The 11,542-nt window shown below is 44.0% G+C and overlaps 1 protein-coding gene across 1 annotated transcript in view; it reads left to right on the top strand.

Moving 5' to 3' along the window:
- Positions 1-10,581: 10,581 nt before the first annotated feature.
- PRPF8 (pre-mRNA processing factor 8) overlaps positions 10,582-11,542 on the top strand; it is a 200,002-nt gene continuing 199,041 nt past the window's right edge. The window contains exon 1 of the mRNA XM_069226117.1: positions 10,582-10,694. The gene's annotated coding sequence lies outside the window, so the exon portion shown is untranslated. The remainder of the gene's footprint in view (positions 10,695-11,542) is intronic.

The raw sequence follows: 11,542 nt of genomic DNA, 5'->3' as shown, positions 1-11,542 counted from the left end.
ATTGTTTCCCTTGGCAAACAAGGGTATGATGGGACCAATAGTAACGGGTACTGACCCAGCGTCTGACCTAGTGTCTGGACTTGGTCGGACGTTCTGATCTCTGGGGTACGTTACTCCTCTATCCTGACTTGTCAGAGCAGATGTTTTTGTCTGTGACATTGTTATGGGTGTGTATCTTTGGATTGTCTGGGCTTGCACTGGGGTCATCAAATTAGGTGTAGATTCTAATGGAATTAATGTTGGGTTCTGATGAACCTTCCTCAATTGGGACGCTTGTTCTGCCGTTACTATTAAGCTTGGTGTTGAGTTTACAATAGGGACACCTGGATAAATCTTAGGTATGTCAACCTGCGGTATAGGAGTCTGAATGTGGAAGTGCTAGGGACAATATGGCTAACCTGTACTTGCCTTGGCGGAGTCTCAATTCGTACCGGAGCTGTAGGATCTGCACTAGTACTTGGACCTCACTCATGTGCTGCATATGGTGGGGGAGGACTTCTCAGTAATTGCAAAATAAACTCATCATCTGATTCTTCATCGTAAGTCAAAGATTTTCTAGACTCTGTCGATTTCCGCTCTCTGTTTTCTGAAGGATACAAATCCCTCTTTTTGGTACTCTTTCTCACTTGCTCTCGTGTTCTTATGTATTTGCAGGAAATATCCCAATTCCCTGTTAAGTCTCAGCTCTCCAAACTCTCTGCTCTCTATCCGATCTCGCCTCAACTAAAGCTTTCTCAGCTTTTCTCATTCTCCTCTCAAATTTCTGTTGCTGCTGCTTTCTGGCAACCAACTCCCAAATAGCTAATGCTTCACAATGTGCAACTCTCAGAGGAGGTTTTGAATCACACAGTACTCTCCTCAAATTCTCTAGTATATTAAAATTAAATGTTCCATGAGCAGGAAATGCTAAGCTCCCTTCCTTCTCTGTCTCTTTGCACCATTGTTTTAACCAAAGACATGGAGCTGCAGCTTGTTCCTCAAATACAATGTATGCGGGTATACCTTCTGGGGGTGCCATTTCTCCCACTCTACCTGGAATTAATACATCTCCCCTCAGGGCACTTTTTAATGCCTTGAAAAATGTCATTTCTATGTTTAGGCTATCTTTCAATCGAATCAGGATGTAAATTTCTATCCCAAAATCCTTTTTGTCCGTCTTCTAAACCAATTACGCTTCACGGTTGTCCACCAATCCGTTCACAGCTTTTCTCACTAACCAATCTATCCCAGCGCAGACCTAGTGATGTCATCCTCACACGTACAGCAGCTAACAAAGCCCTCCTATCTCAGTTTCCCTGACTACCAAGCAAAACTTGACCAGAACATTTTACCCTCAACTGATCACTGGGTTGTCCCGTTGCACATAGGATTCACCAAATCTCAGTTGAAAACTAACACTCACTTTAAAACACACACTGAGTTTGTCAGCCACCCCTGATTGACCTATCAAACAGACAAATTTACAACATCAAACCAAGTGTTTCATACACTTGTACAATACTCTGGAGTCTTAGACTACACAGGGTCCGTATACCAACAGCCACGTGGGCGATTTTTGAGCACAGAGCGCCACACACATGTGAAGTTCGGTGACTTCCCTATGTTCACACTTTGGAGTACGCAAACTCCTTAAACAACTTCGTTTGGAGTAGGCAAACTCCCTATTCACTCTCAAACATCACAATTCACCTGCGATTTGCTTAAGCTTTGCAAGGGAAAAACCTATTTCACTCTCAATAACATTAGGAACGCTGAGAACATCTTCAAACAATCATTGGCAAACTCCAATGTTCTGGGAAAGTCATTGTAGGCTCTTAGGGAGACATAACCTTTTGTTTGTACTACTGAATCTGGAAAATGATGGTGGCTTTTTAAGGAGACGTAAACATCCGACTCTGCTACCAAAATCTGTGAGCGTGTCTGGCCTTATTTGGTCTCTTATAATTTATTTGATAAGGGGATGTATTAGAGGTTCAATGGACCTTTTGTCTACGCTTAGAGTTATTCCACCATAGCTCAAAACTTCAACAGCAATATGCACAACAAAATCAATAAGCACCATCAATCCTTTTGAGTCAATAATCTTTACGCACCATGACCCATGTGGCCATGAATAACCACACCTTTTAGTAAAGTTAAAATGTTTATTTCCCTAGATTAACAATTCTAATATCACGTAGATTAGTCTCAAAACCAAATAATAAACGTATACAAACAACAAGGGCTGACCAAATCGTCTAAAGAAGCTCAATTTAGCTAAAGCATTGATAATTAAACACTCAAGGGTTACAGCACAAATCAATAACAGTAACAACTGAAAAACAGAGATAGTATACATCTAGACTCGACAGGTGAACAGAATCAATTCTTTGTTAATAACAGTCATCAATCCACTTAGACATACTAACTAACCCTCTAATTCAAATAGCATGTTTGGGCTGCATGCAAAACAATTTTAGTCAAAGTTAATTTGGAAAACATCTAACTAAGTCTCTATCAAATTTAGCGGTTGGTACCTAAAAGGAAACACAAATATAGCACAGAAAGAATAGCATGTTCTTATACCGCTCCTCAATTTGTCAGCAAGAGGTGGTTTATTTAACATGTGGACATCCTTCTGGTCAGCGTCAGCAAATGGACAATAAAAGGGAATGGCTCAGCCACGGTTGGGTTCTAAGTTAACTGAATCAATTTAAAGACATTCAAGCTGAAGAATCAGCATTAATGCAATTTAACAGAATACATAGAACTGGGGTGCTCCATGAACAGGACTCTAACAAGAACAGAAAGGAATGGCTCCACGTTCTACAAAGTGCAGTCTGGATAAACTTGAATCCCTAAAGCATTTTCTCATGTTGTCATTGGTCAGGAAATCATGCGTTTACAGTAGGACCAATAGGCTATAAAATATAAATCTAAAATATAACTAAACAATCTTTCACATGTCAGTGATTGTCTCCTCTTCTCCTGTCCCCATCATCAGGTAACTTTTTTGTTGCAATCCTAGCTGTAGTCAGTGGGGCCATTGTTCAATCCTGGGAACAGCGTCTTCTCACGCATCAAGCCTACAATGTATCCATTTCTAGTGCAAGACATTCTAACAGGCAGTTCTCATGAGAAAGTTTAAAACATTTACAAAATCGCTTGGTCAGCACCATGTGAACAAGGTACAATATTAATTCTCGGCTTTCACAAAACATTTACGAACATTTATTCATGCCATGTAACTTAACCTGAGGCTCTGACGACTAGCCCCAAATCTCGTAATTGATCAATGCCTAATAGTATTTAAGAAATACATAGTACTGATATGTTAATGCGACCCATTAATACATTTTATCCTACATGTGCACATCATTTAGACTATAAACATGAATTCATTATTAATTGTCGTACATATCAGGGTGGCCACATCAGTGGGCACATTCTCCAATATACACTATTTTCTCTGTTATCCTAATTCATGTAAAGTCTTAATAGTTAATCAATGCAAATTTATTAGTAATTAATTCAGCTTTCATAACACCACACATTTATATACATCGGACTGTATCGTGATTGCACTATGATGCTGGACACTAATACCCTGTGGTTCATGGGATGTGGAGTTGTAAATGTTTTATTTCTTTATGTTCTTTGAAAACTGCTATGTTAATAAAGTAAGGAAATTTATGGATAATCCACCAGTCCGGACATAGAATGTACTCACTCACATTTCCTGGGCCCATGCGTCGTAGGTTCCTCTAGTCCAGTCCAGTCCTTGTACCCCTGGTTGCCTAATGTGGTAAACAGTACTGCAGATTCACTACTTACACATGGAATCAATCCGAAACCTTGATTTACACTACTGCTATCTTTCCATGGCGGTTCTTTCATTGAGTCGCACAAATCTTCAATAAACCTTTCATTATATAAAACTGTCTTTTCTACAGTTTTTATATAGCGCGAACTCGAGCTGAAGCCACTGGAGTGCGTGAGCAAGTGACATTTTATGGCAAGACCGGAGGCTCTATTATGCGTTCTTTTCTTACTTTATTTTAAACAGCAGCAGTCAAGAAACTACAGCTCCCAGGAGGATTAGCGTCAGACTAACCAATGGGAGTGAAACTGAAACTAAGGACTAAGCCAATCAGCATAAGCCATGAACCATAGAGAGTACCCTTGACTGCAAGCAGTCCTCTTTTCTTGCTGCTCGCAGTCAAGATAAGTACTCTCTTCTAGTCGTTCGTATTTTCTAATGCTTTGTTTAAATGTTCTTATGTTATAATCCAGTATTGTTCATATCTAAGTGGTTTCTTTGTATTCAGTCGTCTCTGCCGTTTCGGCAGATATATTTATTACACACCCCCCCTCACCGTCGTACGGCCGTTCGCTTCCAACGCGCGCCAACCGCCGCGTTCTATCTGCTCCTTTCAACCCTGTCAAGCCAGCGCGCGCTCCATTTCAAACGCGCGTCTGACAGGAGCTTACTTCGCATCTTCGGTCTCAGGGCTTTTTCGCTGCTTCAGAGTCCCGACGTACCGCGCGTTTACTCGGCTTCTTTTCCCGACGTCCAGCTTCACTTCGGACTCCTCCTCCGGCTCCTTCCTTTGTCCCCGCCTCTCGGGGAGTTTCTTATTGTGCCTCAGGGAGCGTCCTGCTCCTTCATTAACCCTTAGTTCCCCAAACTCCTTCCTTACTGCAATTGCACATATACAAAAAAAATTCCATTATGGATGGCAATTCACCTTCAAGGTCAGACTCTGGTGATGATGAGGAATCCTTTAAACAAGATTTAAGTGATTTTATTCACTCCTCAGTGAAAAGTGCTTTAAAAGCATCGATGGATAAAATGTCAAAGAACATTGAAACCTCGGTCATGTCCATGGTGTCCAATGCTAAGGCCCATTCTGCGGGGGAAAGCAGAAAAAGAAAACTATTTTCAAATAAATCACGCAAAGGCGCACACACAGAGAGTGAGCTTGCCTCACACCAGACTGAGGACTTGATTCCTCCCAGGCCTCCTTCTAAGGAGGGGATTTCCGTTCACACTTCGTCACTTCCCTTAAAATGCAAAACTAAATCAAAGCATATTCCTGCGCCAAAAAAGATAGTGATTGCGAAAATATTGGACACAGATGATGACGACATGGACAGCTCATCCCAGTCTGACAATCCTGACGATTCATTCTCCCATTCCCCCCCCCGTAAACGTTCAAAATTTTCTACAAGTGGCCCCTCTACCAGTGTGGTAGACGCCGAGGGCGTTCCTATGTTCGATCCATCCCTCATTCATCACCCCAACTCAACGGAATGGCTACCATTAGACCATGTAGGTGAATATATCTCTTCCCACCTACGTTTACCTCTGGACAAACAAACTCGGTCCAAACTAAAATCAGAATGCCCTAGACCATCTTTGGATTCCAACATTACTGCAACACCGACTATTGATGAAAGTCTCATAACCTTTTTTACCAAATACGGCAAGGACCCCCGCAAAGGGGTGGACAAGGCCTGGACCACGTGCCAGGATAAGCTCTTGGATGTGGTCGGTCCCCTAGCTAGAATTTTCGACCTGGCCGAATCAGCCAGATTAGAGGACGCACCTCTCTGGACCCAAAGGGCCTTCTGTCTGTTAGCCAACGCAAATTCGGCCATTATCCACGAGAGACGCAAAGGCCTTCTACTTAAGATGGACCCTAAGCTGGCTAACCTAGCCACTCTGGACCCTGGCATCCAGGCCGACGGCAACCTCTTCGGTGCTACATTCATTAAAGACCTTAGCCGTTTCGTTTCGACCTTCTCATCTATAGACAAAGCCCAACAATCAATAAAAAAGGTCTTCAACCACCGTGTTTTTGCCTGGGCCGGTAGAGGTAGGAGCCGCTTTACCGGCCGCTCTTACAGAAATCAAGGCTCTAGAGGATACTCAAACGCCTACAGTACCTATCCTCAGGAATTCAAACCCCAATTTTACCCACAAAGATCTAGAGGCTTCCGCAACCGTGGACAACGTTTCTCCAGATCGTCCAATAATCAAGGTAAGCCAACTTTCTGGCCCTCCCGTAGGAGGTCGTCTTCGCTTCTTTCTCCAAAAATGGAAGTCAATCTCAACAGACCCATGGGTCCTTTCCACTGTCCGGGGATACCAGATCGAACTTCTTTTTCCCCCCTTCCAATCTTATCTTCCCCCTCTCCCAAAGTTTTCTCTCGAAATGTCCTCTCTAATCTCTTCAGAGATCCAATCCCTTTTAAGAAAAGAGGCTATCCACTATTGCGCTCTGGATCCTTCAGGTTTCGTCAGCTCTATCCTTCTTGTTCACAAAAAGAACAAAAAGTTAAGACCAGTAATCAATCTAAAATCTTTCAGTCAATTCGTTGTCTATCGCCACTTCAAGATGGAAACCATTATCCATCTCAGGGATATTTTACTCCAATTCGATTGGCTAGTCAGACTAGACTTGCAAGACGCATACCTAACCATTCCTATCCACCCTACTCACAGGAAGTTTTTACAATTTCAATGGAATTCAAAAACATTTCATTTTTCCTCTCTCCCCTTTGGCCTGTCTTCCGCTCCCTGGTGCTTTACAAAACTTTTGAAACCTGTTGTGACTTATCTCCGATCTTTGGGCATCAGACTTATTATCTATTTCGACGATATTCTGATCATGCACCAGAACAAGTCCTCCCTTCTGAGCCACCTTCACTTAACATCCACCCTTCTCACAGAACTAGGTTTCATTATAAACCACGAAAAATCTGTGGTCCTTCCTTCTCAACAGATAGAGTTTCTAGGTTTCCAGATAGATTCAGTGTCGGCCTCTCTGCTTCTTCCTCATTCCAAAATTTCTGCGATCAAAAAAGAGCTGATTTTAACTCTCCAAAAAGACACTATTTCTCTCAGAGCGCTCGCAAGGGTTGTAGGTCTCCTCTCCTCTTCGATTCAGGCCATCTTCCCAGGACCCCTTCATTACCGCGCTCTCCAACGCCTCAAAATTCTTCACCTCCGGCGAGGTTTGGCCTTCTCCGACCTCGTAGCTCTAGATCAAGAATCCCAAATGGAAATCCAATGGTGGATATCCCATTTAGAGGCCTGGAACGGCAGATCCATCTTCCCCTCTGTGCCTGATCTTGTGTTAGAATCAGATGCAAGTCTCACAGGCTGGCGCGCCCGCTTTGGTTCCTTATCGACTGGCGGTACATGGTCCGCAGAGGAGTCCAGATTGCACATAAATTGTTTGGAGCTTCTTGCAGGCTCCTTTGCGATCAGAAGCTTTACAAAGAACAGAGCACGATGTTCTATCCTGCTCCGCATGGACAATATCTCAGCGGTGCGTTACATCAACCATCTAGGAGGCACCAGATCCAAGCCTCTTGCGCTACTGGCCAAGAGCCTTTGGGAATTTTGTCTGTCCCACAAATTTTCCCTCATAGCTGAATATCTCCCAGGCTCTTTGAACTCCAATGCAGACTGGCATTCTCGCCATTTATCCGATTCCAGCGATTGGAAATTACACCATTCAGTCTTTCGCCAATTAGACAGGAAATGGGGCCCTTTCCAGATAGACCTCTTCGCGTCCAGACTCAACGCTCAACTTCCCCACTTTTTCAGCTGGCGTCCGGATCCTCTCGCTGTAGCTACAGACGCGTTCCTCCAAGACTGGTCTCGATCGCTCAACTATGCCTTCCCTCCATTTATCCTAATCAACAGAGTCTTAAATCAGGTAAGACGTCAAAAGGCGTCCCTCGTCCTGTTGGCCCCCTTTTGGCAATCTCAGGTTTGGTTTCCACCCCTTCTCGAACTCGCAGTAGACTTCCCAATCCTTCTTCCGAATTTTCCATCTCTTCTGCTAGACCCTTTCGGATGTCCCCACAACCTGATTCTCAACAAATCTTTAACCCTGTCAGCCTGGTACATTTCCGGTCTACCCAACAATCCTTCGCTATTTCGTCAGAGGCTTCAGAGTTCATCAACAACGCATGGGCACCCGGTACAAGGCGAGCGTACGCGTCAGCTTGGACTCTATGGTCAAGCTGGTGTGTGGGAAAAGGTGCTGATCCCTTTTCAACAGATCTAAATTTAATTATCAACTTTCTAGCCGCTCAGGCGGGCCTAGGCAAGTCTTATCGGACAATAAACCTCTACAGGTCTGCTATATCCATGAATCACTCCCTTATAGATGGCAACCCTATCGGGATTCATCCTTTGATTTGTCGCCTTTTAAAAGGTGTGAAACTCTCCAGACCCCCTTCTGCCAAATATTCTCACCTCTGGGACGTTTCCCTAGTGTTGAACCTTCTTCTCTCTTGGTCGGATAATTCAAGTCTTTCGCTTAAAATGCTTTCGGCCAAGCTTACCATATTACTATGCTTAATCTCTATCAAAAGGACGTCGGACGTTAAGTCCCTTGACGTCTCTGCCCGCCAATTCCTACCTTCTGGAGTTTTGTTTCACATTTCCAAACGTACGAAAACTTATTTACATTTTGTTTTCTACCCCTTCTTCCCTGACAAACCAAAACTATGTGTGGGCCTTTGTTTAAAAGAATACGAGAAAAGAACTGTAGACCTGAGAACGTCCTCTTCCACTCAACTGTTGATCTCCTTTCGCAAACCTCACAAGCCGGTATCATCGGCAACCCTAGCCCATTGGGTTAAATGGATCATGTCCTTGGCGGAAATTGATATCTCAGTTTTTGGAGCACATTCGTCCAGGGGAGCCATGGCCTCCAAGGCGTTTGCCTTGGGTTCCAGTTTAGAGGACATTCTCAGGTCCGCAGATTGGTCCAATGACAATGTGTTTAAGACTTTCTATTGTAAACCTGTTAGATCTGCTTCTTCAATTGTTATTGACAAGCTTTAAACTCGCATAATAGAGCCTCCGGTCTTGCCATAAAATGTAGATTTTCCTAGTAATTTATGACGGAAAGTCTTAATTTTATTAAAGACACAGAGGCGAATATTATCCCACCACAAGTACTTCTATTAATATGTACTTTTTTCTCCCTCCCAGCGACTCCGGCACTTCCTCCAGCTTCCGGATAACGCCGCTGGCTCCTCTCTTTCTCCCTTCAAGAGGAAATCTCCAGATGCATCATCGCAACCTTCGCAGGACCTTCTGCCTCCTTCACCCGCCTCTCGTCTCATCGCTGTGGTCCAAGAGTTTTGTTCCGTTTCCTTGGCGTTGGCAATTGTCGGACTTATTTACCCGTTGTTTTATGATTCTATCTAACTTACTCGCTCAAGAAAAGAGGGCTGCTTGCAGTCAAGGGTACTCTCTATGGTTGATGGCTTATGCTGATTGGCTTAGTCCTTAGTTTCTGATTCACTCCCATTGGTTAGTCTGACGCTAATCCTCCTGGGAGCTGTAGTTTCTTGACTGCTGCTGTTTAAAATAAAGTAAGAAAAGAACGCATAATATTCGCCTCTGTGTCTTTAATAAAATTAAGACTTTCTGTCATAAATTACTAGGAAAATCTACATTATAGTCACATTATTTTGGGGCAAAATCACAGAATGTTCAACCTGACGCCAAGACTCCAAACTAGTTTCCCAGTTCCAAAGTTTTGTTTGCATAAAGGAGCTGACACAATGTTTGACTTCGGCCGGCATAAATTGAACTATGCCGAACTAGGGGCCAGATGTAGGAAGCACTTTGCGAGTCGCAAACGGCAAAATTTGCCGTTTGCGACTCGCAAATGCGTGTTTCCTATGCAGAAATGCATTTTGCGAGTCGGGACCGACTCGCAAAATGCATTTCCGAATCGCAAATAGGAAGGGGTGTTCCCTTCCTATTTGCGATTCGCAATGGTATGCAATTCCATTTGTGACCGCGTATGCGGTCGCAAATGGAGTCGCAGTTACCATCCACTTGAAGTGGATGGTAACCCATTCGCAAACGGGAAGGGGTCCCCACGGGACCCCTTCCCCTTTGTGAATGGACCCCAAAACATTTTTTCAGGGCAGGTAGTGGTCCAAGGGACCACTACCTGCCCTGAAAAAAAAACCGAAACAAAAGGTTTCGGATTTTTTTTTAAGTGCAGCTCGTTTTCCTTTAAGGAAAACGGGCTACACTTAAAAAAAAAAACCTGCTTTATTTAAAAGCAGGTCGCTGACATGGAGGCCTGCTGACTACAGCAGGCCTCCATGTTAGCGAGTGTCCATAGTCGGTATGGGGCCGCAATTTGCGACCCACCTCATTAATATTAATGAGGTGGGTCATTGCGACCCCATACCGACTCGCAGAAGGTGTCTGAGACACCTTTCTGCATGACATTTTGCGACTTGCAAATTGCGAGTCGCTAGTACTCGCAATTTGCAAGTCGCAAAATGTCATTTTGCTACATCTGGCCCGTAGTCTTCTCTATTGATTTTACTTGTTGACTACTTTTGGTGATTTGTCCTACATCTATGTTCTTCGACCGTTGCAGTCCACTTTTCATACGTATGTATGCAGTGTTTCTTTTCTGTCTATTGTTTATATCGGCGTCCATGTTCTGCTGAAAGCTGCCTGTCTGTCAGGCATAACGGTTCCGCCTCCTCTTGGTACCCCGTTCTTCATTGGCGTAAACAATTTCTCTATTTGCCTAGCAGCTCTCTATTGGTGAAAAATGTAGGTGGCTAGGATTCTGCTTCCGGGAGCGCGAGGTGGACGTCCAGAGGCAGCCATTGTGGGAGCGGAGAATCCGATCCTGCAGAGCGACGCCTGGGTAAGGACTTTGCAGGGGGAGGCAAGTTGTACGTTTTTAGGCTGTGGGAAATGATACGTGATAGTGGAAAAGCCAGGTAGATCGGCTAGGGGGGAAGTATTCTGGCTGTACTTTAGTATCTCTTGGGAACTTGGGAGTCTGCTAAAACCCTCTACCGTTCTTGGCCTAGACTTTTATCTCTGTGCGAGTTTTCAACATCTTAATCTAGTTCTCTGCCCCTCCCTCCCTCCCGTCCCCGATCGTAATGTTATCGGTGAGTTTTAGCCACTCTTGGCGGTGTCCTCCCGTTTGACCGTTCTCTTCGACTATGGTCATCTTTTCGTTCTTCACTAGTTACTATGGTCTCATCCATCCACATTTCTACACAGTAGTTGTGCCCGTCTTCCTCGATTGCAAGGTTTTAACTACCATCTCTCTAATAGAATGCTCTACCCAATTTCAGTAGAATGGAGCTGCGATTCTCCAAGTTCTGTGCATGTCGCGTTTGCTTGCATTTTTCAGACAACCTAATGTCGCGAGTACACGGTATTTTGAGTCCTGATTGTGTGTTTTGCAACAAATCATGGGTTTCGGATTAGTAATTTATATGGGCAACACTGAAACTACGAGTCCCGGAATGCGGAGTCGTGGTTAATAAAGCTGAATGATTAGAAGGCATTGTAGTCTAGCGCCAGAATAAACCAATTTTGAAATATACTAGATAACATCCGCGCAGCCCGGCTGTCTAGAGCCGTGGAGCAGAGTGCTTTAGAAAAGTGGGCTGGCCTGTGACATTCAATCCCCATTCGGCTTCAGAAGATGTGGTTCTACTACACATTTTTCTTGCATTCTGCAATCCTCTCTGTTAC

This window comes from Pleurodeles waltl, chromosome 3_1 (genome assembly GCF_031143425.1).
Source record: "Pleurodeles waltl isolate 20211129_DDA chromosome 3_1, aPleWal1.hap1.20221129, whole genome shotgun sequence".
In the NCBI taxonomy this organism is placed as follows: domain Eukaryota; kingdom Metazoa; phylum Chordata; class Amphibia; order Caudata; family Salamandridae; genus Pleurodeles; species Pleurodeles waltl.
The sequence above is the reverse complement of the archived record's forward strand: the minus strand, read 5'-3'. Positions and strand labels throughout refer to the sequence as shown.